Below are 7,411 nucleotides of genomic sequence, written 5' to 3'. Positions count from 1 at the left end.
AATTGTCTTGTTGAGATTAAAAAAAAAAGAAAAAAGAAAAGAAAAAAAAAGCTGCATAAAATTCTGTACCAATAACAATTTTTGATAACTTGACTACCCATAATTGATATTTTTATATTTGATTAAACACTAGGGATATGCTACGACTGCACTATTTTCTCTTGTGTACCATGAATATAAGCGTTTCTGTTTTCATATATCTAGATTTGAATTTTATTTTAAGACTTTCTATGAATGCTCAAAACTGTTCATCAATGTACATGTCAATTTTCCTGAAAATCATTATTCTTAAGTTAGTACTTAAAGCTGATTTAACCCTGAACTTCTGTCACTAAGTGCTGTGTTTGGCAATCCCCATCCTGGGCACTAGTGGTTAATATCCAGGTCAAATATAGAAGAATCCTTACTGCTGTGCTTGAACCTTAACATATCCTAATTCTTCCTACAGAAGCAAACAGCATGTTTGGGTTTGCTTAAAATCATTAGATTTGTAGTTATTGATCTATTTTAATTCCCCACATTTAATAATATCGTAAAATATTTATATTCAAATAGGAATTGGGAGTTTTTTGTGTTGACTTAATTAATTTGTAAAATGGCTTTTATGAGTATTCCTTATTTCTTTTCCTGAAATGAATTATTATGAAATTGATATAAAATCTTTTTTGTAAAGAAATCCATCATGGACTAACAGAAGGGGAAAAAAAATAGAAAGTTATTTATTGTTCTGTTTGCCAAAATTCAGAACTAAAGTTTTTGTAGTTTTACATTCCTTCTTAATCCATTCAGTGGAGAAAGGTAACACTTCTCCTAAATCATATGTTAAAGCAATCTTAATATGTACTCAGCATCAAAGACAAACCTGTAATAAACATGGAAATAAAGTTTAGTTATGTTAGTGAAAAAAAAATTAATGTAATAATAATTATCCATTTTATACATCACAATGTTCTCTCTTGTTTATTCATAAAATGTTCTCCTATTCATAAGTCTGATAGGCAATGCATTCAATGTTCTTTTAATTTTCTTATTATATCTCTTTATATCTAAGTCATATATCCATTTTGACCTTATCTTGATAAGTGTAAGTCCTACCAAACTCCTTTCATGAGTATCAGTACCATATTTGTTTCATGAAAGGAGTTTGGTAGGACTTACCTTGATAAGTGTAAGTATAAGATACTGGTCTATGCCCAATTTCTGCCAGACTGTTTTCCAGCTTTCCCAACAATTTTTTTTTATCAAATAATGCTTATTCCACAAGTTTAAATATTTATATTTCTCAAACACATTACTACAGTAATTTGCTAGTGTGTATTATATGTCTACTCTGTTCCACTGATCTACCTATTTCTTAGCCAGTACCAGATAGTTTTGAGAATTACTGCCTTATAGTATAGTTTAAGATCTAATACTACTAAAACTCCCTTTAATCAATTCATTTTTTCATTAATTCCTTTGATATTTTTGACCTTTTGTTCTTCCAAATAAATTTTTTACTATTCTTTCCAGCTCAGTAAAATTGTTTTTTTGGTAATTTAATTGGGATGGCAATGAATAAGTAGATTAGATTAGGTAAAATTGTCATTTTCATATATTGGCTCTTTCTACCCATGACAATATTTCTCCAATTATTTAAATTTGACTTTATATGGATAAAAAGTGTTATAATTATTTGTATAAAAGTGTTATGATTATGTTCATGTAGTTCCTGGTTTTATTTTGGCAGATATACTCCCAGATACTTTATACTGTTTACAATTAATTTAAATGGGGTATCTCTTACTATGTCTTCTTGCAGAGTTTTGTTGGTGATATACAGAAATGCTGGTGATTTATGTGGGTTTATTTTATTTCCTGCTACTTTGCTAAAAATTATTCAGCAACAATGTTTCCACTAACTTTTGAGTTGAATCTCTAGTATTTTTCAAGTACATCATCATATTGTCTGCAAAAAGAGATATTTGTATTACCCATTCTGATTCCTTCAATTTATTTTTCTTCTTTTATTGCTATTGCTAGCAATTCTAATACAGTATTGAATGATATTGGTGACAATAGGTATCCTTAATTCATTTCTGATCTTATTGGGAAGGCTTCTAGTTTATCCTCCATTACAAATAATACTTTCTAATGGTTTTATGTAGATGCTTATTATTATTTTAAGGAAAAATCCCTTTAATATAATAATATGATTATTGTTATTTATATAATCAATTATGTTAATGTAAATTCCTTAGTCACAATGTATAATCTTTATAATATATATTATATATATATATATATAGTATGATATATCAATGTAGTCTCCTAGCTAATATTTTATTTAGGATTTTTGTATCCATATTCATTAATTTAATTTTCTTTCTCTGTTTTTGTTCTTCCTGCTTTAAGTATCAGTACCATATTTGTTTGATGAAAGGAGTTTTGTAGGACTCCTTGTTTGCCCATTATTCAAAATAATTTATTTAATATTGAAATTTAGCTGATGTTTAAATGCTTGGTGTAATGTGCTTGTAAATCCCTCTGATCCTGATGCTTTTTTTCTTAGGAAGTTATGGCCTGTTCTATTTCTTTTTCTAAAATAGACTTATTTAGATATTCTATTTCCTCTTCTGTTAATTTGGGTGATTTATATTTTTGTAAATATTCTTCCATTTTACTTAAATCATTCATTTATTGGTGTATAATTGGGCAAAATAACTCCTTATATTTGCTTTGATTTCATCTTCATTAGTGGTATATTCACCCTTTTCATTTTTAATACTAGTGATTTGGTTTTCTTTCTTTTTAAATCATATTAACCCATGGTTTATCTCTTTTATTGTTTTTTTTATAAAACCAGTTCCTATTTTTATATTCTAATTCAATTGATTCAATTTTATATTCAAACTCAATTTTATTAATCTCACTTTTAATTTTTAAGATTTCCAAATTGGTGTTTAATTGGGGATTTTTAATTTGTTCTTTTTCTGGTTTTAAAAAATTACATATCCAATTCATTGATCTGTTCTTTCTCTATATTATTGATATAACCATTTAGAGATATAAATTTTCCTCTGATTACTGCTTTTGCTGAATCCCATAAATTTTGGGTTTTTTTGGTTTTTGTTTTTTTGTTTTTTGGCGGGGCAATGAGGGTTAAGTGACTTGCCCGGGGTCACACAGCTAGTAATTGTCAAGTGTCTGAGGCCGGATTTGAACTCAGGTACTCCTGAATCCAGGGCTGGTGCTTTATCCACTGCGCCACCTAGCCGCCCCCTGAATCCCATAAATTTTGATATGTTGTTTCATTATTTCCATTCTCTTTAATGAAATTATTGTTTGTAACGATTGGAATGACGCCACCTGCTGGATACTTACTGTAGAAGAGTTCTGCCCATGAAGGGAAGGTCTTTGAGGGCAAGACCAGGAGTCAGGAAGTGACGCGGGCTAGTGGGAGGAGGAAGGAAGAGACTGGAGCTCAGTCTCGCGCTCTTTTCTTTGGACTCTGGTGGAGAGCGGAGCTAGAAATGTGCTCTCCCTTTAATAGATAGGAATCTAGGCCTTTCTCTCTCTCTTTACCAAATTCTTATTCTCCTTAATAAATGCTTAAAAGTCTAACTCTTGCTAAAGCTTATAATTTATTGGCGAGCACTCATTAGATATTGTAGACAGTTTAGCTAGAATTTTAACCCTTAACATGTTTCTATGATTTGTACTTTAACCCACTCATTACTTAAGGTTAGGTTGTTTAGTTTCTAGTCAGGTTTTTTTGTTGTTTTTTTTTGTTTTTTGTTTTGTTTTGGTTTTTTGTGGGGCAATGAGGGTTAAGTGACTTGCCCAGGGCCACACAGCTAATAAGTGTCAAGTGTCTGAAACTAGATTTGAACTCAGGTCCTCCTGAATCCAGGGCTGCTGCTCTATCCACTGAGCCACCTAGCTGCCTCCCCCCCCCCCAATCAGTTTTTAATCTGTGTTTCCATGGTCCCTTATTAAATATAGGTTTATTGCATTGTTATCTGAAAAGTATTATTTAATATTTCTGCTGTTCTACATTTAACTATAAAGTTTTTATGCCCTAACATATGGTAAATTTTTGTAAAGATACCATGTGCCATGTAGAAAATGGTGTATTCCTTTCTATTTCCATTAAATTCTATTTACTTCCTTGAATTCTTATTTATTTAGTCCTAGATTTACCTAGTTCTGAGAGGGGGAGGCTGAAGTTCCCAATATTGTACTGTTATTATCTATTTCAACCTGTAAATTTATTTTACTTTTCCTTTAAAATTTTAGACGCAAGGGGCAGTTAGGTGGCACAGTGGATAGAACACCGGCCCTGGAGTCAGGAGTACCTGAGTTCAAGTCTGGCCTCAGACACTTAACACTTATGAGCTGTGTGACTCTGGGCAAGTCACTTAACCCCAAGTGCCTCACAAAAAAACAAAAAAATTTTAAAAATTAAAAAATAAAATTTTAGACGCCATAGTATTTGGTGCATATAGGTTTAGTATTGATATTGCTTCATTTTCTAAGGTACCTTTTATCATAATGTAATTTCTTAGTTTATCTCTTTTAATTAAATCTAGTTTAGCTTTAATTTTGTCTGAGATCATGACTGCTACCCCTACTTTTTTTTACCTTAGCTGAAGCAAATTAAATTCTACTACAGCCCTTTATTTTGACTCTGTGTGTATCTCTCATTTTAAAATGTCTTTCTTCTAAACAACATACTGTGGGATTCTGATTTTTAATTCATTTTGCTATACATTTGTTTTTTATGGGTGAGTTCATTCCATCTACATTCAAAGTTATAATTACTAGTTGTATATTTCTCTCCATCCTATTTTCCCCTCTATTATCCTTCTTACCCTCTCTTTTAACCCTGTTATTCCTCATGTATCTGATTTATTTCTAACCACTACCTCCCTAATCGACATCCTTTTGGGTTGTTTTTTTGTGTTTTTTTTTTTTAGTGAGGCAATTGGGATTAAGTGACTTGCCCAGGGTCACACAGCTAGTAAGTATTAAGTGTCTGAGGCTGGATTTGAACTCAGGTACTCCTGACTCCAGGGCCGGTGCTCTATCCACTGCGCCACCTAGCTGCCCCTATTCGACATCCTTTTAAAGAATCCCTCCCTTTCCCTTAATCTACCCAACTCTCTAAGAGTCCCTCCCTTAACCTCTCCCTAATTCTCCTATTTCTTTATAAATTTATAAGACTTTTTTGTGGGGCAATGAGGGTTAAGTGACTTGCCCAGGGTCACATAGCTAGTAAGTATCAAGTGTCTGAGGCTGGATTTGAACTCAGGTCCTCCTGAATCCAGGGCCAGTGCTTTATCCACTGTGCCACCTATCTGCCCCCAAATTTAGAAGACTTTTATATCCTTCTAGATGTATATGTTATTCCCTCTTGAACCCAGTTCCAATAAGAAAAAGGTTCCAGCACTACTAGCCTTTTACCTCCACCTGTTTCCACTCTAACAGTTCTTCTATTCATGCCTAGTTTGTACAAGATAATTACTCCATTTTAACTCTCCCCACCCACCCTCATTTTTTAGAATCACCCCATCATACTCAACTTGACCCCAAGCTTTCTATCTATGCATCTTCTTTCAAACTACCCAAGTAATAATAACATCCTTGAGAATACATATAACCTTTTCCCATATAAGAAGTAAACAGTTTGACATTATTGAATCCCTTATAATTTGTCTTTACTGTTTACCTTATGTTTCTCCTGAATCTTATATGTCAAGTTTTCCAATGAGTTTTGATCTTTTTGTTACAAAACCCGAAAGTCTTTTAATTCATTATATATCCATTTTTTTCCATTCAGGATTATTTTCAGCATCACTGGCTAAGTTATTCTTGGTCGCAAACCCAGCTCCTCTGCTCTTTTAAATATAATCTTCTGAGCCCTTCAGTCTTTTAATGTGAAAGCTGTTAGATCTTGTGTCATACTGACTGTACCTCCACAGTATTTAAGTTGTGTTTTTCTTGTTGCTTGTAGTATTTTCTCCCTAACCTGGGAGCTTTGAAATTTGTTTATAATATTCCTCTGAGTTTTCACCTTGGGATCTCTTTCATGTGGTGATCATTGGATTTTTTTTTCTTTTTCTATTTTATCCCCTTATTCTAGAACTTCAGAGAAATTTTTCTTAATGATTTCTTGTACTATCGTATCTAGGGTGCCTTTTGATTATACTTTAAGGTAGTCCAACAATTCTTATAATGTCTCTTCTCAATCTGTTCTCCAGATCAGTTCTTTTTCTAATAAGATGTTTCACATTCTCTTCTGTTTTTTCATACTTTTGATTTTGCTTTATGATTTCTTGGTGTCTTATAACATTATTAGCTCTCCCTTGCCCAATTTTAGTTTTTAAGGAGTTATTTTCTTCCTTAAGTTTTTGGATATTCCCCCCACTTGGTTGACTTTTCACAATTTTCTTGATTTTCTTGGATTGTTCTTATTTTTTTTCCCTAATTTTTCCTCAACTTCTCTTATTTGATTTTTTTAATCCTTTTTAAGCTCTTCCAAGAACACTTTTGGGACTTGTGACCACTTGATATTTTTCTTTGAAGTGGAAGAGGCTTTTTAAATTTCACTATCTTCTTCTGGGTATTCACTGAAATCTTCTCTATCTTCATAATAGCTACCTATGGTCAGGTTCTTTCTCCATTGTTTACTCATCTTTTTTTTTTTTTAAGTGACATTATTATAGTCAAATTCTAGTGCTGAGATGTGTGTGGGTGTGGGGGAGTGATGCCTCAGGCTTCAGGTTTTTCTTTTTTCTTTTTTTTGTGTTTTCTTTTTCTTGTTTTTTTGTGTTTTTTGTTTTGCGGGGCAATGAGGGTTAAGTGACTTGTCCAGGGTCACACAGCTAGTAAGTGTCAAGTGTCTGAGACCAGATTTAGACTCAGGTCCTCCTAAATCCAGGGCCAGTGCTTTATCCACTTCGCCACCTAGCTGTTCCCCAGGTTTTTATTACTGTTGTTTTCCGAGTTCTGTCTGGGGGTATGACCTTGGCAAATCCCCTCCGACCCTGAGCCACAATCAGGGCCCCAAGCTGCTAATGCTCTTGCTCCCTGTGGCTCCTCCTGCGGCTGAAAACTTCAGCTCACTCCTCTGCCCTAGAACCAAAACCAGGGATTCCACTCTCCTAAAAGTGCCCACAGCCAGCAGGGTCCCTGCCTCTCTACTACTGTACTCAGCACAACTGAGCCTGGCATCTGGTGACTAAAAAAGATCCTTCAACCTTCCTCTGCTCAGCTGTCTGATCCCCCACACTGTCCCTGAGGGGAAAGTTTCTGCTGCCAAGACTACCTACCTACACACACACACACACCCCTACCCCCTGGGTTTGTTATTTGTTGATTTAGCAAGGTTGAAGTCGCTTGTAGGTGTTTGCACTTCACTCCGACCAAA

This window comes from Dromiciops gliroides, chromosome 4, assembly GCF_019393635.1.
Source record: "Dromiciops gliroides isolate mDroGli1 chromosome 4, mDroGli1.pri, whole genome shotgun sequence".
NCBI classification, from domain to species: Eukaryota; Metazoa; Chordata; class Mammalia; order Microbiotheria; family Microbiotheriidae; genus Dromiciops; species Dromiciops gliroides.
The sequence above is the reverse complement of the archived record's forward strand: the minus strand, read 5'-3'. Positions refer to the sequence as shown.